General features: G+C 48.9%; 1 long non-coding RNA gene across 5 annotated transcripts; it reads left to right on the top strand.

The window, feature by feature from the left end:
- Nucleotides 1–779: 779 nt before the first annotated feature.
- Nucleotides 780–16,795, top strand: LOC134162195 (uncharacterized). Of its 5 annotated transcripts, none has more exons than XR_009964237.1 (8): nt 780–2,427; nt 8,382–8,511; nt 8,995–9,131; nt 10,280–10,434; nt 12,123–12,253; nt 14,539–15,650; nt 16,346–16,425; nt 16,544–16,795. It is a non-coding gene; the product is annotated as an uncharacterized LOC134162195 (long non-coding RNA). The 5 variants fall into 5 exon arrangements; XR_009964234.1 differs by lacking the exon at nt 16,346–16,425 and having other exon boundaries at nt 14,539–15,213; nt 15,559–15,650; nt 16,544–16,792; XR_009964236.1 differs by lacking the exon at nt 16,346–16,425 and having other exon boundaries at nt 9,050–9,131; nt 16,544–16,794.
- Nucleotides 16,796–20,536: the final 3,741 nt, after the last annotated feature.

The following is a 20,536-nucleotide window of genomic DNA, read 5'->3' as shown; positions in this document are numbered from 1 at the left end:
TTCCAAATGAACAAGTAAATCACTCACAGTGACTAATTAGGACTTTCCTTTCAGCTAAATGAAGTCTATAAACCCGCCTGTGGATGTGGAGGTTTTTCACATGTCTCCCTCAGAACGCCTGGCCTTGGGGATGCCTCAGGTGCCTGGGGTAGGGATGAGACAGGACATGGAGCTCCTGAGAGGTGCTGAGTCTTCACTTGTGTGGTTGTGGCTCTGATGGAGAGGATGCCTGGCATGGGTGCCCATATCCTGAGCTGTGTCTGCCCCTTTGCCCCCTCCAAGGACAACCCCCAAATCCCTGTGAAATGACAGCAGTTGTGGCAAACAGGGCTGCTTTGTCCGAATCTGAAGGCAAGCTGGCCACTGAATAACAGTGGCATCACTGGGGTGACATCTCTTGCGTTTTGTGGCCTGAATTGTGCCTTTTCTTCCCTTTTCCCCTATTTTAATGCTGAAATAAATCACCCATGGGCCAGGGGGCTGCAGAGCAGCCTCGCTGCACAGCTCTCACCTTGGGTACCCCAGCAGAGGGTGCCCGTGGCTCAGATCTGCTCATTCTCAGAGGAAGGATTCCGCACTTGAGGCTGACTGAATCCTTCCTCTGGAGCAGCAGGGATGAGGATAAAGCCATTTCTGTATTCTTGACTTATAGGTAAGTATATACATTTCCAATTTCATAGGAACTGCTGTTTCTCCTTTTACTTTCTTTCTTATTTGAGCAGTACTTTAACAGAAGAGGCACTTTACTGGCATCGTGTGTGTTTGGGAAACACACTATTCTCAGCCACTCCAAATGAGGAGGCAGGTAAGTAACGATGGCGCAGCTATTTTACTTGTAGAAAGCTCCCAAAAACCTTTGAAACCTCAATGCCCACAGCAGTTCTCCCAACAGGGTGATGTGGTACATGGAAGTTCCCATTTGTCCATCGAACATTGCGACTCCCCTGCGGATTTCCTTGTGCAGCTGCTGTATCCATGGAGCACCTTGACTCGGCACTGGAGTATCAGGCAAGGATTACAGGCAGTTGCATAAGGCTTGGTTTTTGAGAGACAGGGATTTAAGCGTGTAACTAGGGCTGCAGCTCAGACTTCTTTGCTTGAGAGCTGCAATACAGGCTCTTGTGAGTGCAGTAATCCCACTCTGGGTGGCTCTGCTGTTCCCATGTAGCCTGTTTCCCTCAGTGGGAAGTTCTGCCCTCACTTTGTCTCACTGGGATCCCCCCTCTGGCCAGCTTTTGGGTGCATCTGCCATGGATGATGCTTTCTCCTGCTTCAGGCTGAAGCCTGTGAGGAGCACAGGGACCTCTGCGCACTCACACCTTTGGAGATGGAGCTTTGTGCTGTGTGACTTGCCCCATATCTAATAAATGCGAGCCATTAATTGGATCATTGCCCACTTCTCCAGTTAATTTCCTGGGTATTTTTAAATGTTAAAATGTAGTTTTTATAGTCTTTCATTATTTTTAGCCTTAAGCTTCCCTATAATCGTCCCTGTAATGTAACTGTAAAAACCTCCCAGCTTTGTATCATAAAAGGAGGACATTAATTGTCATTTCTTGTGTACATCAGCAAGATCAAAACATGCTTCCTGATTACTTCTGTGTGTACATACAGTCTCTTTGATATTTAGATATGAATAAAGTGTGCGTGTGTAATGTGAAAGTCAGCTCTTCCCTCCCTGCTGCTTGGCAGAGGCTTATTTACCAAATGGAGTTTAAAATGTAGTCAGTGCCCTTCCAAAATGATTTCTCAACGATGAGAGTGTCTCTGAGCACAGTGGCACAATATTTGCCCCCTTGGGTCAGAAGATGCGTGCAGAGCCTCGGCCTTTTAGTGCTCAGACAGGGGCAAGCACAAACCTTTTCATCTCCCCAAATCGCCTGGCTGCAAGAGAAACTCCTGCCCTGGGTTTTGCTTTAGTGCACAGATTAACAACACAGGGAGGAATCCCATCCCATCCAATCCATCGCTGGGTTGCAGTGAAGGATTCCTGAGGCTGGATTTGGGACAGGGAACACCTCTCCTTGCAGAGCTTGGAAGGGCTGAAGGGAATAACCTGGGGTGCTGCTGAGTGTAGGAGCCCACAGAGCCCCTTCCTCGCCGGTAGTGAGGAATCCTCTGCTGCGCCACAGCCCTACTCCCAGTTTGTAAATGTAATCAACCTCGAGGTCTTGTTACTTCCACAGGTGCAATTAACATCACCATCTGCTAATCCCTGATTAATGATGTTTACAAATATGCTACAACATGTTAAAATGTGCTGGCACTATTATTTCCATTCCCTTTTTCTCCTCTCCCTGTTCCGTTGCAGCTTTCCCGGCGACGGCTTCCGTGCATCCCACCCTTAGTGCGCAGACAGTTTGGTTTCCCTCTTTAAAAGCACTGCTCAACTCCAAACGAGCTGGGGGAATGAGTTCAAATCAGAAGGTCAGTGCTGCTAAATGGGATTTAATTGCACAGGGGTTGAGGTACCAACTGCTGAATCTGAAGAATGAAACTTTGTGGGGAGCAACACACGGTGCGGTTTAAAGTGTATTTTTATTGATCATCCCACAAGTGATGTGTTAATGGGAAGAGAGGCTTTGCTTTGGGTTTCATATCGATGTGGAGTTGTAATAATGTCACACAGGAATATTGTGGACGGGTTTATAATATGAGAGTCTGTTTTCTATTAACTGCTGCCTTTTCAACGGAGAGAGGAATACATTATAGCCCTACTGTATGTCCTCCAGAGCTAGGTTACATGTAATTGCTCAGTAATTGGTAGAACCATGTAAAAGCCATGGTATTTGCCAGTAAACCCTCCTAAGTTACCATGAAATTGAAGTGTGATATTTATTCTCTACAAAACTTGCTACCCAAATATCGTGTACGATCAGGTTTGGTGTCTCTGCAGTGGCTGTGCTGTGTGTAACGCCCACACAGCTCTGGATTTGCACTGATCTCTTTCATCCTAAGGGCTGGGGGGTTCTGACCAGGAGGTTCAGGGGTTATTTTGCTTCAAGGGAAGGTGCTTTAACCTCCCTTAGGCTTCAGGCTCAGGATTATTGCACTTATTTCAAGGCTCAACTCAAAATGATGGAGGTTTGGAGGTTGATGAAGGAGTTCGTGTGTTTTCAATGGAATAGTAATTACATGTATGATGGTTTCTGAAACCTTTGGAGATTAAGGAATTGTCAGTTCTCTGGGGGTGCATCTGCAGATCACCTGTATCTTAGCTTCAGCCTGGAGAATAGACCTTAGAGCAGCTCCAGTGCCTAAAGGGGCTACAGGAAACCTGGAGAGGGGCTTTGGGCAAGGCCTGTAGGGACAGGCCAAGGGGAATGGCTTTAACCTGCCAGAGGGGAGACTGAGATGAGCTCTTAGGCAGAAGCTCTTCCCTGTGAGGGTGCTGAGGTGCTGGCACAGGGTGCCCAGAGAAGCTGTGGCTGCCCCATCCCTGGCAGTGTTCAAGTCCAGGTTGGACACAGGGGCTTGGAGCAAGCTGCTCTAGTGGAAGGGGTCCCTGCCCGTGGCAGGGGTTGGATTGGAGCTGGAGAAGCTTTAAGTTCCCTTCAACCCAAACGATTCCATGATTCTTGTAAATTAGGATGTTCAGAACTGTCCCCAGCTTGGCAATTTCCATTATTTTCTTTGTTATTTTCTATTTTGCTGTATTTTGCTCATGTGTGAGGACCCCACGCTCATGAGCTTTTCCCTCTGATGGAGGTTTTTGCCCCCTCCTGCACCAGGGCTGGGTGTGTTCAGTGGTGACTCCTTATCACCCTCCATGTGGCTTTAAATACAGGCAGAAGTAACTGCCTTGCTTATGATCAATAGTTTTATATACTTTAAAATGTAACGACACGCTTTGAATTGATGCAGAGTTAAACCTGCCAATTTTGTTTCTCACTGGCCTGTTTTAGAAGCTGCAAACTCAGCAGTGCTTCCTATGCTTGGCAGGCTCAGCTGTTTTCTCTGGGAAGCTGAACATCCTGCATCCTGCACATCCCATGGATTCAGCCCTGACTCTACGGCTCCCTTTTCATGACCACGGAAGCTGCAGAGCTGCAGTTGGGTATAAATGTCCTTTCTTTTGTATATTTTAAAGCTGCCTTTGAGGGGTTTGTGAAGAAGATAAAACATCTGCCTGATCAGGTGGGTTCAGGCTCCTGGAGAGGTGTTGCCCAGGTGTGCCAGCACCTACCCTAAAGCTCATCCAGTTCCAACCCCCTGCCATGGGCAGGGACACCTTCCACTAGAGCAGCTTGCTCCAAGCCCCTGTGTCCAACCTGGCCTTGAACACTGCCAGGGATAGGGAAGCCACAGCTTCTCTGGGCACCCCGTTCCAGTATGCCTTTTCCTCTGTACTTTGGGGCTGGGTCTTTTGGTACTGACTTGGGATTGGGAGTGGGAACAGGAGTGAGCGGGTCCTGGCGCGAGAACAAGTAAGGGATGTGAAGCGATGCTGCAGGTGGTGCAGGATGGGGTTGTCCCACCAGCATGCTTCAATCAATGTGTGGGCATAGCATCATACATGAAATATATATATGCCATGGAATTACAGCAAGGAGAGTTTCCCTTTTGCATTTGGGATAATTCCTGGCACATGAGCTCCTTCCTATGAGATTGGGTGAATCAGGCAGTTTTGCAACCCCATCCCTCCCCACTGAGTCTGGAGCAAGTTGGTGCCATAAACCCACCTCGGGCACAGGGTATTCACAAGTAGGGAGCAGAGTAAGAGCAAGGGGGATGCAGGAATGATGCTGAGGGCTTGTGTCACCCAGCAGAATAGATGGGGGGGGGGGTGTCTGACGGTGCCTTCTCAGCTTTGCCAACCCTCATTAGCACCTCTCAGCAGAGCAGAGCTTATTCAAACTGTATCACAGGGCTTTTGCTGGAGATTGCATCTGTGCCTAATATGCATTTTTATATAAACAAGGGTACTAAATGGCCTTTCAGTTCCCTCTGTAATGTCTTTTTTAATGGAAGGTCCTGAATTAAGAACATATATGACTCTAAGAATTTTCTAAGTGATATTGAAAACCTATTGTAAAGTAGGATTTCTCCTTGCAAAATTATTTTAATGAGGTTCCAGTTTATTTTCTGGCTATATTTTACTTACTTAATCCTCCAGAGGGGCTTTTCAGAGGCAGCATCTCATTTTCAATGCAACTATTCTTAACATTAGGGAAAACTACCTTTCTGAAATGCATGAAGGGGAGGGGAGAAAAAAAGGAAGAACCAGGGGAAGATGTACGAGATAAGAATAAGCTTGAAAAGCTTTGAGGTGGTTTATGGCTTCTCTTGAAAGAATAACAGTTCATGTATTTTTGTTATGGTGGGGTTTAATGATGCTTGCAGAAAAAAGATAAGGTAGAAATGGAAATATAAAATTAAACCAGCAAAGTGGATGTGATTATTTTAGTTACTAGTATTACCTGGGGAGAACGCTCCCGGCGTTGCTTATCTACACTAAATATTTGCTTTTCTAACAGGGAAGGCCCTCTGCATCGTCTGGAGTGAGGAGAGGAAGCAGCATCTGCCTGTGGTCCAGCACCTCTGAGAGGATGGAGACATCACTGGCTGCCCCCGTGGTGGGTTCATCCCATTGCATGGGGCTGTTTCTGCCGGGGTTGTGCTGGGTGCCACGATGGGGAGATGATCCCTGAGGGGCTTCACAGCCTTGTGTCTGTGGGGGGAGCAAGAGGAAGGCACAGTGGGACCTGGTTCCCAGTGTCTGTGCCTGTTCTGGAGATGCTTCCTCCAGTAGGATCCAGGCACAGCTGATCCCCAGGGTGGTCTTGGGTTGGAAGGGACCTTACAGCTCATCCAGTTCCAACCCCCTGCCATGGGCAGGGACACCTTCCATTAGAGCAGTTTGCTCCAAGCCCCTGTGTCCAACCTGGCCTTGAACACTGCCAGGGATGGGGCAGGCACAGCTTCTCTGGGCACCCTGTGCCAGTGCCTCAGCACTCCCATAGGGAAGAGCTTCTGCCTTATATCCAACCTGAATCTCCCCTGTTCCCATCCCTCCCCTCTCATTTCCCTCCATCCATTCCTGGCATGCGGACACCCTATAGCAATACATTAAAGGGCCATAATTCCACCCTGTTCCAAGAGCTTTTGCCTTTGGCCAGCTCCACACGTTTCCAGCCTGAGCTGAGCCGGTGTGGATCATACAGTTTGATGGGGACTTGACAGCATCAGCCACATCTCAACTCATCTGCAACAGGCACGGCCCCTGAGCATCCTGCTGCTGCCATTGGGTCACGAGAGGTAAACCCGCTGATGAATTAAGCCTGACATGTGGCCTTGAGCCTCTCTGGGTAGTTAATTTTTCAATTTCTTTCGTGGATCTGGGCTAGTGAAGTTTGTTTATAATTAAAGTACTTGGAGATTTATACTTTAGCTCAAAGAGCTGAAAAGAAGCAGTTTCTATGTAGGTTTCTTCCCTATCAGAATCTAAACCAGATTATTATGTAAATTCTTTTCGATCCTAAATTCATTATAAAGTTCAATTTCAGGAAATGCTCTTGACCATCTGCTGCTGCTTGAAGAAATGAGTCTTGGAGATTGTTTAGTACCAGAAATATTGTAGGTATTTAGGGTAGATCACAGTGGAGCGTGAGGGCAATGTACTGATTCCTCAGCCTGGTTATATAAAGCTGTAGTGCTGATGCCACGAGCTGAGTTGGGAAGTGCATCCACAACAGCAGCTTCTGCTCTGTCACCATCCTGGTTCATCCTGGCTCACTGTGTTGTGCCAACCCCTTCCCATCCACACTGATGTCTCATAGGGAGGAGCGCGAATTCATTCCTGCTCTGCAAGAAAGCTGGAGAGGGGCTTTGGCCAAGGGCCTGTAGGGACAGGCCAAGGGGAATGGCTTTAACCTGCCAGAGGGGAGACTGAGATGAGCTCTTAGGCAGAAGCTCTTCCCTGTGAGGGTGCTGAGGCGCTGGCACAGGGTGCCCAGAGAAGCTGTGGCTGCCCCATCCCTGGCAGTGTTCAAGGCCAGGTTGGACACAGGGGCTTGGAGCAAGCTGCTCTAGTGGAAGGTGTCCCTGCCCATGGCAGGGGTTGGAGCTGGATGAGCTTTAAGGTCCCTTCCAACACAAACCAGTCTGGGATTCTATAATGAATGAATTGGTTTGAGATCCCTGGCATGAAAAACACCATGGAAACACGATTTGCTATGTATTGTAACCTCCAAACTTGCTGTGTCCTGATCCCCAGTGAACTTTTGCTCTTGATTAGAGCAAGAGGAGATGAAGCCCTTGTCACCCCCACATGCACAGGGCTGGGGTCCAGCAGCACCACTGAGCTGTGCTGAACTTCAGTCTTCTCTCCAGTGTATTTTACTACCAAATCTTGTTCGTTATAAGTGGTGTCAGGTGCATCAGATGAAGCCCAAGAGCGGGGATACAGATGTGCTCACATCCTGAATGCTGCTCTTCCCCAGTTCCCAGCACTTGCTTTTGTGTTATTCATCCTCTCCAAGGCACTAAAAGATGTTTTTACCCCTCTGCTCCATCACATTTGTATGGGGGAGGGATGTATTCAATGTGGTTTCTTCTCTTCCACTGCAGCCTCACTCAACAAGTGCAGCACCCACGGGGCCAGCGGCTGCTGCTGCTATTGATCAGGACCGGGGCTGCCCTTCCCAGTGACTGTGCCCAGTATTGATGGATCGAACAGGGATGAGGCTGGGAAGCAACGGCTGCTGGCGGGAGCAGGAGGTGCCATGGTGGGGGTGTCCCCAGGGCTCGTGCTGAGCATCACCCCAGCATCATCCCAGCACAAGGGGATGCAGCCGCCCCAGGGTCAGGCTGGGGATGATGCTGCAAAGGGAATGTTCTTTAATACGGAATCATGTACAGTGCTTGGAAAGATGAACTGTAGTGGAATAGACTTGAGAAGGGCACTTGTGTCCATCTGGATGCCTTGTGTCTGCGTGCAGGGGCACCTATGAGTAGTAGCAGTATATTATATATATATACTGCTATTATAAGTGTCTATTATATATATGGCAGTGTGTGTTATAGGTCTAGAAGCTTCTATAGGCGTGTGTGCAAAGGGCTCACCACTACTCCCAGTGTAGTAACTCCAGAGCATTGCCTGAGGTTGGTGTTTTAGCAAACCCAGTTTCACCGCTGGCCTATTTGTACTACCACAGTGCGTAGGAAGCCGGGCGATACTAGTGTGGGTCTAGAGGATGGGGATGGTTCAGCAGCCCTTGGATAAATATCGGAGTGTGGAGTATGACGGAGAGGTTTTGTTGTTCCTGTTGTTCTTCATTCATGTACACGCTATGAAACCAGCGTTTTCTTATCTGGAGCTGTCCCAGGCTTCAGCATCCAGAGGCTGGTGATCACTAATCGCCTTATTTCCCCTCCTTCAGGGAAATTCTAACTCCTGTCCTCTGCCGCTGAGTAGATCTTTAAGCTGGTAATAACGTGAGACAGAGGGAAATTAACGGCCTCGTCCTGCTCTTCCCTGGCTGAAAACGGCGGAATTAAAGAATTATAAAGGTATAAATTTGCATTTAGATGATTTTTCCTCCCGATGAGGGGTTTGGTTTTAATGGGGGGGTGGTGAGGGAAGGTGTTGTGCCATCACCCTCCTGTCCGACCACTGCTTGCCGCTGACCCCGATGTGCTGGGATACCTCCACTGACCCATTCCCCCTTGAATGTCATCCCCGTTGGTGACACCCACAGAGAGGGGATGAGGAGAGCAGGCAGCCTTCCTCTGCCACCAAGTGCTGCTGCAGTGATGCTGTGTGGGTGCTGCACCCCATGTGCTTCACTGGGGATGTAAGTCCGGGATGGGGACACACACACAGAGTGGGACCAGGGCTGCAGTGGCCTTTGTCTGCCTGTGCCAAACAGATGTGAACAAACCCGAGTTCGATTTCCAAGACCGCCTGGGGAATATTGCAAACTAATTATAGCAAACAGAAGATGCTCTCCCCTCCTCTTGCAGTTTTTGATAAACATTGTCTCCTCTCCACAGCTGAGTATTTAATTAGTGTTGATTGTTGTTCGTGTGTTCAATAACCACTCATCAGGAGGGGGGTGTCCGCTGGGGCAGCGTGGCCTGGAGCACACAGGAGCCGAGGGTGTTCATAATTAAGGATGCAATTTATTTGAGTAAGTCATGTGCGCAGGGCCCTGTGTTTTAGGTTAATTTTCAAGGTTAAAGGGTAAAAGGAAAAACAGCTCATAACTTGGGAGGATGAGGAGGGAGGGTTGGAGCTCAACACTGTCATATAATCACAGAATGGGTTGGGTTGGAAGGGACCTTAAAGCTCATCCAGTTCCAACCCCCTGCTGCATGGAGTTGAACTCTCCAGCTCTGGAAAGGTTTGGTACAAAGGGAAAAGCAGTGGGTGCTTTTTCTGGGTGTGCTGGGCTGAAGGTCACCATCAGTTCAGGTTCATCAAACCACACCATGGTGTGTGGGAAGTGTTCTTCAGCCTCCTATTGGCCTGTTTGACCTAAGGAATAATGATGCACACCAAGATCCCTGTGTGCAGCCCACACCACGCTGGGCAGGGATTTGGCTTTGCTTCCCAAGCACTGTATGGATCACTCCCATTTAGGCAAGGAGAACTAAAACCTCCAGCAGGAACAAGTGTGGTTTTAAAGGCATGTATCAATGCTCTCTGGAGACATGGAATGAATTGGTACAAATGATCTCTCTTCTCATTTTCCAGTGACCATGCACCTGTGTCACTGCTTACACCAGTATATGGAGGGTGTCAGAGCATCTCTTCCAGAGGGACATGGAATTCCTTTTGCATGCTTTTAGAGATATCACTATCATAGTGTATGACTGGGCAGGACTCATCTGGGTCCCCCCAGCACCAGTGGGCAGGCATTGGGCACAACCCCTATCCTGCTGCCAGGATGGGTTTGTGCGCCAAATAGGGAAGCACCAGCTAAAAGAGTAAATAAGCAAATGCCCGTCTCCTCCCTGCATGGTTTCCCCTTTATTCCTTTCTGTGTTGATCCTGCCGTGCTCCTGACAGGGTGATGGAGCTGTCATGCTTTGGTGGCCACCGGCTCGTGATCCGGCACCTTTCCCTGCGCTTTAATCTCTCCTCTCTGCTCATGTGGGGAGTCTGTACCTAACCCCCAGCCAAACAAAACGTGAAGAAAAATCAAACCCAATTACAGCCCATTGATTTCCTTCCAAATTTGCTTCTAATACACTTTTTGACTACTCCTTGATTTAATTCATTTATTTCCCCCCCTCAGTTTTCCTTTCTCCTCTCCTTCCCTATCCACTCGCGCAGCAGCAGCCTCCTCCGGGGAAGCGAGCGGCAGCACTCCCTGTGCTGGATGTGCCGAGCCCCAGAGCACTTGGGAAATGCATAGACCAACGTGGGCTTTTTGGCTCTTAATAGGCAGTAGGGATGATCTGTGCGCTGAGCATCTTCCTAAGGGACAGGTAGGAACATACATTGCTTTTTCCCTTCCCTTCCTCCTCTTTGTAAGCCTGGCCGCTGTTCTCAGTGAGAGCATCGCTGTGGCAGGGGCTGTGGGCAGTGCTGCTGGGCATCAGCAGCTCCTACACCTTGCTGGGTGTCCAGGAGGGTGCCCCATGGGTTGTGTCCAGTCCTGGTGGGCTGGGGTGGGCAGTGGGGCTTGTGCTGGTCCCTGCCTCTGGCACTGATCAGTGTGAGCAGAGGTTTGGCTGTGGAGCAGCTCCTGTGTTGCCTGTACATGGATGGTGTGTCCTGGTACCCGGCATCGCTCCGGGGAGCCAGTGAGTGTGAGACCCCTGTGGGACACAGTGGCTGGAATGCTGGCACTGCAGGGCAGCCCCCATCCCGGCTCATCCCATCTCACCTTGGAGCTCCTTCTACAGTCCTAGTGCATTGGGCCATCACTTTGGATTTGGTCCCTTGCAGTGGGGTTCGGTGTAGGGACATGGCTGGGGTATGTTGGATATAGCAGGAGAGAGGCTCTGTGCTCAGATGGGGCTTTGAATTCTGTGATGATGGTGGGGAATGGCCCATGGTCAGCATTCCCCAGGTGCTGCTCCCTCCAAGCTGCCATGGCATGCAGGGACACCAGGTTAGCAAACAGGCGTGTGACCAGATGCAGGGCACCCACGTGTGTTGCAGCTGGATGTAACCCCAGCCTTGGTGACCCCTTTGCTGGGTGGCAGGGGAGGCTGGAGGTGCAGAGTCCTGCCAGGGAGCTGTGGGCAGTGAATCAAGGGTTAATGGTGGCTGGAGCTTTCTGTTGTACATCAATATATTGAATATCCTCTAATCTGGATCCGCGGGAACGGGGTGCGATCCATGTGGAGCAGCAGCCGTGTCTTGTCCTAAGGGTGCTGCAGGGTGGGAGGGCTGAGCGAGGCTGCCCTCGCTGTGGCAGTGGGATGGAGGGAGGTGAATCAGTCTCCTCCCTTTTCCCTGGGCATAACCTGACCCACCATTCACAATCGGGCTCTTGAAGATGTTCTCAGCCGTGAAAATGGAGACAAAAATCCCCGAAAGAACAATACCCTAAAAGCTGCCCCATCCCTTCCTTCTGCGGGGGATCCTAAGGCCGCATCCTGACCGCAGCCACCACTGCCACCTGTGCATGACCCCAGTGCCACGGAGATGCGAACCCCCATCCATGGCATCCCTGGAGATACCCGCTTCCAAGAGCCCAGCCAGATTTATAGCATAAGGAGATGTATTTAGGCCAAAGAGGGTTCAGTTGTGTTAATTATGAAAATCTAAAGATAATCTATATTTAATGTCAAATTTGTCTCAAATTTCCTAAGGAACGGGGAGAATAGATGCACGTGATGACATTTAAATGAAGAACAAGGTGCAATTAAGCTCCAAAATGTACAGTAGACTAATTGGGAGAGGATGACAAATATAGTTATCATCAGCAACTAATTAGGGACCTGCTTTAGTCTTCCCTGCTTGATTAATCTTGACTAGGTGCTAATAAGTTACTAGGCCCGTAAGTTGTGAGCAGGCTGTTTGTTGCTCCTCTGGTGTGGCAGGGAGGTGGGTTATGTTTGTGCTGAAGGGGGATATTCCTATTAAAGGGGGTGGTTTTATTAAGGGGGGATCATGGGTGAAGCCACGTGTTGGTGCTGGAAATATCCCCATTGTGATCATTTAGGCATGGTCCCGTGGTGAACTGAGCCTCGGAGCACAGAGGGAGGAGGATGAGGATGCCGGGAGCACTGCCTCAGCTCTGGTGACACATCCCTTGTCTCCCAGATTTACACTCTTATCTTTTTGCATTGAAAGGTAAGAATAATAGTAAAATGTTAATGCTGTACTCTACATATAATACTGTACATAAACGGATGACATGACATGGGAGACAGATAAATCACCGCTGTGTTCAGACAATAATCTGCCTGAGACAGAATAACACATGAGTTCTCCGAGCAGAGGAATGTGCTTGGGAAAACAGGGCTTTACAGCCCAAATCCTGGCTGGCTTTTACTCGTGCCTTTATTAGAGTTTGATTTTTAGGGAATTAGATGTACTTTTAAATATGCTGGGCCCTGCACTCAGCGCTACAGGAGCCTGGAAGTGCGCTCACAGGTAAGTGACTCACTGTGACTTGGTCCCGTTAGGACATCAAATGCATTTGCTAGAGCTGAGCTAAAATGGGGAGAAAAACGTGTTTCTGCCTGGAGAACACCTCGGGTCGCATCCCTGGCATGGTGAGTTTGTGGCGTTCCCTAGGGAAGCTGCAGCCCCATAAAGCTCCAGCTTCCCCTTGGGAAGGTGATGTGGGAAAATTGCCCCAGCTTGGCTCTGCGTGGCTGGGATGGACGTGGTTCTTCAACCATCCCACACCCATCCTGGGCTGTAGCTGTGCTGGAGAACATGAACATCAAGTGCTGGTCCTGCTTGTGGAGCACCATTCCCACATGGAGAACATCTGGTGGGTGCCATCCCATGAGCCTTGGCGCAGAGCAGCTGGGAAGGGGACGATGCTTCCACCCTTTCAACAGGGCACTTCTGCCAACTCCCCCTTGAAATCCCCAGGGGATTTCTCCAGCGAGGAGATGCCGCTGCTGGCTCGAAGCCTGTTTGTTCCCAAGGAACAATCCCAAGCGGTGGTGGCAGAGCAAAGCCATTACCGGCGAGGATGAACTTGGCTCAGTCTCCATGGCAACGCTGGCCGGGTCCCGGCGCTGCTCCATGCACACGAGTCCCGTTGACCTCACTTAGAATTATTACCTTTAGCCAAATAAAATAATTTGTGTTAATAAAGAGCCCGTTTCCTCTCGGCCTTCACGAGCCTTCCCCAGAAGGCAGAGTGACTCCTTAATTACACTTTTACTGCGGGGTGATTAATGCTCAATGTGTGATGCTCCGTTTAAATAAGTCGCTTATTAACACCTTTAATATGCTTTAATTTTCTTCCTTTCCCCCCGTTTCCCACCTCCCCTCTCCCAGGCTGGTGGTGGGAAGGGCTGCACAGCGCTAGGTGGAGCTCCGATGTTAGGGATGGGTGCCCAACCTGCACCCGTGGATGAGCCCTGGGGTCCTGCGGACCCCCTGAAGGACAAAGTGATGGGAAGCAAAATGGGAACCCCAAGGATGAGGGTCTTGAGTGAAGGGCAGCCATGGCATGTTGCAGGGCAGGATGTGGCCATGCTGGGTATGGAAACTCCCATCGTGGTCCAGCTCTGTCCTCTGTGGCTGCTGGAGATGGCCCATCCCACCCATGAGAGATGCAGATGGAGCAGGGCTGTCCTGAGGAACCTGCTGGGGCACAGCAGAGCACTGAGCACATGGCGGGGGGACACCCTTTTCTGGTCATTCCAAACAGGGTCTGTCTTTGGGATGGGTGATAGACGCCGCTGTGGTCCCTCCATCTGCCCAGACCAATGCCTGCATGGAGGGGGATGAGGAAGTCGTCACTGGCACTCATCAGTGCTTTCCCTTTGGATACTTGGAGGCAGGATCCAGGCACTTGCTGCCCCTGGCACCCTTTGGGCAGGACCATGGGAGGGTGAGAGAAGAGGGCAATGTTGAGGCCCTGCATGGCATTTTAAGGATCATTTTCCCTCCTGCTCATTGTGTGGTTGGTGCTTGGCTGGTGTTTCAGACAAGGCAGACGTCCCTGTTGCCATCTGAAATGGGTTGTTTCTTGTGATTGCAGCTCAATTTCTAAAGTTAAAAAGTCATTCTGGTTTATATCAGGTTTCTCTTTTAGAACTGTTTTTATTTGTGCAGCAACAGATGTTTATAAATACATGTTGTTATTTGTCACATAAGAGAGTGTATTAACAGGAGTAGTAGATTCCAGACTGCTTCACCTTACTGTGTGTGGGTTTATGAGGTGCCAAAACCTCCTCTTTCCAAATCTCACGTGTGATAATTTGCTTACAACTGGGTGAAATGTGAGGATGGCTCCGGCCAGGAGCACCTCCCAGAGCACCTACAGCCTCAGGGTGCAAACCAGGACATCCATCCGTGTTGGTTCCCAGCATGGGAACTCGATCAAGTAAATCAACATCTGGCATTGTTGTAGAGTTTGGAGATAACATCGGTGGTTTCTCCCTTTGCAGCCCTATGTGAAGACAGAGAAGGTGGCAGGAGATGCTGGCAGACACGAATGCAATGGGGGAGCCAGGGCTGTTAAGCCAAACTGTTCCCTGTGCAAAGGATGCCATGAGGGATGCTGCGAGGGATGTCACAAGGGATGCAGCAAACGATGCTATCGTGGATGCAGCAAAGGATGCTATGAAGGATGCTGCGAGGGATGCCACAAGGGATGCAGCAAACGATGCCATCATGGATGCTATGAAGGATGCTGTGAGGGAGGCAGCAGAGGATGTTGTTAAGGATACTGCAAGGGATGCTGCCTCCACGAGGCCACTGCTGCTCTCCTGCTGCTGCCAGCACAGGAGCTGAGTCGTGCTCTGGGCATCACGGCTCCTGGGGTGGCTTCACCCTTGCCCTGTTCAGGTCAGAGGTTCCCAGAGCTTTCCCCATCCCTGTGGGAGCAGGATCAGGCCCTGCATCCACACTGCTCTGTGTTACTGTGTGATCGATGCTGTCCGTCAGCACCGAGAGCTCCCGTGCACCTCTTTAAAGAACTCCATTTACTGCTACAATGAACACAGGCGGCTCGGCAGGGAGCGATGGAGCCGAGGGGGAGCCTCTTTATTTATACAGACAGCTAAAAAGGACAACCTCACAAGAGATGACATTTACCCAGCAGACAGGAGCTGCTTTCCCAGGTTGGGTTCCTCCTCCTTCACACCATCCATTTTGGATCTTGGAATTCCTGCCTGCCTTCCCGGTGCCAGAGCTGGGGTGGAAGAGTTGCTCCCTGCAGCCCTGGTGCCAAACACATCGATTCTGGGCTGAACTGTCCCAAAGTGCAGCTGATTCCCTCTCCCAACTGCCTTTCCCCTGGTTTCTTCTGGAAATGGGATTTATTATCCCTCTTATACAGTGGAATGTTGAAGGGAACTTGTTAAAGAGCTGCTGCTGCTGGGGGGGTGCTGAGACTCACTGCAGGGTTAAACAGAACTGCAGAGAAGCAAATGATTCCTGAATGAACCTATCCCTTAATTCATCAGTGAGAGCTCTGGAGGCAGTGCTCAGGTGCTTCCCAGGCATCATCTGGTGGAGCTTTCCCTTGGGAACCTCAGTTTTCCCATCCAGGTGCCAGGTAAGGATGGCTGCAGATTACCTGGAGTGCAGAGTTATCTCCTCGAGTTATTTCCTTTTCTACCCTCAGCTTGAGGACTTCCAAAGGGAATTGGAGGTTTGCTGTTGTCTCATCCCCTTGCTACTGATTCTGTTTTACTGGTTTCTCCTTCTCTTCTCATCTTCTTGGTTCAGGCTGGAGGGGACCCTGGGAATAATCTCTCATTAAATGATGCTAATAATTCTATTCATAGAAAATGCCTTGTAAAAGCCATAAAACCTCTGGTTTTCCCCTGCTCTGTCTTTCTTCTGGGGTGGGAGATGTTTGTTGCTTTGGTTTTAGTTTCTCTTCCCCTTTGAGGAGTTTGGAAAAGGGAGGAGCTTTGCTTGGGTTCAGTCTGTGGAGTCCCAAAGCTCTGGTTGAGGAATAGCTGATGGAAATCCTGAGCCTTCCACTCATTTCAGTGCTAAATTAGGCATTTTCTTCATTGTTCTTGCTGTTCACCACCTCTCCCACAGAAAGGCACCAAAGACCCCTCAGCCCCCTCCCCTGCACTTCACCATTTGGAGTTCATTACCTCGGAGGGCTGAGCTGTGCATCAACCAGCATTTCCTAATAGTCATCTATTTCAGGACTAATTCCCATCGAAAATGAGCTTTTATGGCATTAAATAAAACTTCAGGTAATTCTGAGAATAATATTTCTCTAATGTTCAGGACCTGGGGTAAGTCTACAGCCCAGTTGATGCTGTTTAATCAGCGTGAAGCTATAGATACGGCACTGGTGGGGTGTGCAGGTTACTCCTCCTTTCTCTTTATTTTCCAGCTTTGTACCTTTAGTATCACTTTGCTTGCAGATGGGTATTTTGCTCTGTCATTTCTGACCTAATGGCACTTGCTTTTGCTATGTTTCAGCTGATGAAGTTAAGCAGCAAATAAAGGGAAGTTCATCTTCATCATGTGATGGCAAGGAGCTGGTGGCCTCCTGCTGAGGAGATGGGCAGTAGCAGCAGGTACTGCCCCAGCCCTTTGAGGATGCATTTATAGAATCCCAGCCTGGTTTGGGCTGGAAAGGACCTTAAAGCTCATCCAGCTCCAACCCCTGCCACGGGCAGGGACCCCTTCCACTAGAGCAGCTTGCTCCAAGCCCTGTGTCCAGCCTGGCTTTGGACACTGCCAGGGATGAGGCAGCCACAGCTGTTCCAATGTGCTTTTTCCTCTGTATTTTCAAGCCTCCCCAGGCTTGAAAGTGTCCCCTCCCCTGTTCCATCACCAACTCCACCACATCCCAAACCCTACCTCACTTCCTCCGAGGTGCCAGCACACAGTGAAGCCTGCAGGGACAGGCAGCACCTCCCCTGCATGTTAAAAAACTCCCTTAAAACTTAACAGTGGCCAGTAATGAACCAGCAAAGGTTTATTGCCTATAAAGGATAAAATTAATGTAAGTTATCCTCATAAACTCTCCTGATTTGTGCTGGTCCTTCCTGTTCTCCCTGCGTGGCTCTGACAGCCTGCTCTGAACTGCTAATGGGGAGCTCTTAGGCCTTGCTGGAGCAGGCTAATTAGCAGGTACCAGCCTTGCTTTGGGTGCTGACAGAGCTCAGGATGCTGCTGTGGCCTCTTCCTCCCATGGCAAAGCAGAGGCACCAATTCCAATGTTCTTTAAGAGGCTTCCTTACTAGGACACAGTCTTTGGTTAGTAACAAGGTGGTTTTGCACTGTTGGTCCAGCCTGTGCTCCTGTTCCACCAACCATCTGCACTGGGAATAATTCCTCAATGGGGAAATAATTCCTCAGTGGGGGAAATCCCACCTCAGTTTTTCTCTAATGCTGTAGCTAAAACCAAAATGAGAAACTGCTAAAAAAGCACAGAAGACAAATGCATACAGCCATGTAGCACATGTACCTGTGACTTACAGCCAGTGTGGTTTTATGGGGGTTACTTATTTCCAGTTAATTGATGAGGTTTAAAGGGGGAGCTAAACTTTTAGCCAATATATAGGGGAAATGATATTAAATCCCCATATTAAAGCTCATCATTAACCTGTTTGGGTTTTATTGGGCTAATGGTGAACACAACAGGCTGTGAATGGGGTGTTTAATTATTTCAGTGAATATTCATCACGTACAGGACATTGAGAGTAAATAAAGGGAAGAAATTGCTTCACAGTGATTGGGAGGTTGATTAGCAAAGGTTTGTCTTTAAATTGAGTGAGCAAGAAGCAATACACCTGCACTGTAAACCCTCAGGTTTGCAGTTGCTACATACATACATATATATGCACACACACATATATATATATATATATATATAAAAGAAATAAATATATCCTTTACTAAGCAACTTATTAGGGTTATTTGTTTTCAATGTCAGATATTTAGGGAGTGGGTTAAATAAGACATCACACAGGCACAAAGTGGAGACCTGCCCAGCTACCTCCTGCAAGGGCTACCAAAGCTCTGATGGAAGTTCTTTGTCCTACATTGTGTGTAAGGGCTCGTGTATGTTTAACTGGAAGATGGATGTCCTACAGACAATAGGATTGGATGCCATAAAGGGACGTGTGACTTGTGATTTAAAAGACTTGGTAACTTGTAGAGTGATGGTCTAAAATGACTTGATTTTATAGCTAGTTTCTGCCATCTGAGTGATGCTGCATGTATTGGTTGTATTTATAACTTAATAGCTTTTCTCAATTTTATTAGACTTTTTATGATACTTGTGGCTTTATGGTACTTCATAATTTCTCTCAGATTCATTAAATCCCATTGAGGGAGGAGCTAATGGCAGGTGATGCATTCCCAGTGCCATGGAGCAGTCCATAACCCCCCAGCATCTCCTTGGCCTCCTCTGGACTCGCTCCAAGAGCTCCACGTCCCTCTTGTGTTGGGGGCCTCGGGGCTGAAAGAAGCAGCATCTGCTTAGGGTTTGTATCATACCAAAACAGCCCCGGGCCAAGCACAGGAGGGATGTTGGACATTGCCTGCAGGCCCCAGGAGTCCTGGGAGAGGAAGAATAATGTTTCTTGGGGTCATCAGTGTCTTTCAAAGGTGCCTTCCATCCATGGTGGGATTAGGATAATTTTCCTCTTCTTGAACCAGTTAAACCAGTTATTTCCTTCCATAACCATGAGCCAGCAGGAGGGAAATCTTGCATTTAAAACCAAGGGGCGTTTTGGCAGCTTGGGCTTTGGTATTGACAAAATTCGGTGCTCTGTTCACTGTAACCTTTCTGCTTTGGTAGATTCCTTGTACCAAAGGCAGCGTTTCTGTGTTTTAAGGGTGCTAAAGCCTCACCCTGCAGTTAGGCTGATGCCAGCCCTTCCCAGTGTGTGGTGGCATCTCGGTACCACCACGGGGATGGTTTGTATGGAAAAAACATCCCTGCAGCTTGTCAGCTTTGGCATTTCTGTGCTTGAAACTCACCCAAAAGGAAGCTGAGCTTAAGAAAACTTGGGCATGACCCAACAGTAATCCATAGTAACGTATTGATGGCTTCTTGGGGTGTTGCAGCTCTCCTGCAATGGCCTTTTCAGCCCTAAAATCATAGCCTCCAGGACAGACCCAGCAGCATCTCTTCTTCTATGGGCTTTTTTCCCCCTTTCTTTTTAAGAAAACAAAGGGAACCAACCTCGGAAGCCCCCAGACATCCCCATTTTTAACCAAAAATGTCATTTTTGTTAGTAGTACAATAGAGACCAAGCTGCAGGGCCCCAAGGGCAAGTGCCACAAATTCCCAGTGCCCCAGCCCGGGCTGTAATTGTCTCTGAAACAGCCCTCGTGTAGCAGAGCTGCTCCTCTTTAGAGGCAGATCAGGTCGCTTTAATGTATTCCCTGTGGAGTGGGAGCCCCCGGGATTATTCCTTTTGTATCGTTTAAAACAATTCAGTTCCCAATCCCACTTCCTGGAACATGGAAGAAGGTGGGGTTGAGTTCTCCAAGAAGCTCTGTGTCCCTATGGAGGGTGGTGGTTTGGGAGGGGGGACAGGGGTCCCCATCACCTTGCTTTCCTTTGCCTCTTTACGATCCCTGGAGATAAGGCTCTGCCTGGCTCGCCGCGGGTTCATTACCAGCTCTTGCTCGGAGGGGCTGCAATGCATTTATAATTTTTATTGTTATATCTTTTAATTTTATTTTGCTTTCCTTGCTGTCTTGCACAGGGGGAGATAGGAGCCCGTATTTATTACCGAGCAAACCATCTCCCTCCGCCAATGTATGTATCAGTTAATTTAATCTCCCCAGTTTTATTTAAACTGTTTTTCCTCCCTTTCTTCCCTTCCCTCCTCCCCTTCTCCCCCTCCTTTTCCTCCTCCTCTTGGTGCAAGGTGATCGGTTTGGGTTTTTTAACTGGGAACCGAAACTATCCCGGTGCCTTTTCGAGCGGCGCACTGAAAAGGCTTTCTCTGGTTGCTACGGCGTCGCTCTGCCTTTCACTGCTTGTGCCTGGGTGCCTCCCGTGGCCCCCGTCTGATTGACATTTACAAATTACCAAGCTGAGAGTGTTCAATCTTTGACCCGTGTGTTTCTATTCAGCAATGAGTGAGATTTGCAAGCATTTTGTCATATAATTACTGCAAATCCCTTGAAAATTTCCACAACAACGCCTGGATGAATGGTAATTTGTGCCGACAGCCGCCGGTGCCTTCACAATGCACCAAGATGCAAAACAGGCCCATTTTTTTTTTCTTTACCCTAAGATTTCTAAGGGGAGGGGGGAGAGGAAAGAAGGCAAAAGAAATGTTTTGCATGTGAGAGTGTTGTAAAATCTTTGGATTGTTGGATTTGTTTGCTTCTGTTGCCTGTATTTGTGCTGATTTTATTGTATTGACTGGATGCATTTTTTTTCCTCCCCTTCTACAGTTTTATTGTGTGTTGGTCATGTGCATCCATCACCCGCATTGTTCT

The sequence above is a fragment of the Pezoporus occidentalis genome, unplaced genomic scaffold (assembly GCF_034315485.1).
Source record: "Pezoporus occidentalis ecotype Australia unplaced genomic scaffold, CSIRO_AGI_Poc_V1 ctg183, whole genome shotgun sequence".
In the NCBI taxonomy this organism is placed as follows: Eukaryota; Metazoa; Chordata; class Aves; order Psittaciformes; family Psittacidae; genus Pezoporus; species Pezoporus occidentalis.
Note: the sequence above shows the minus strand (reverse complement) of the source record. Positions and strands in the feature narration are given on the sequence as shown.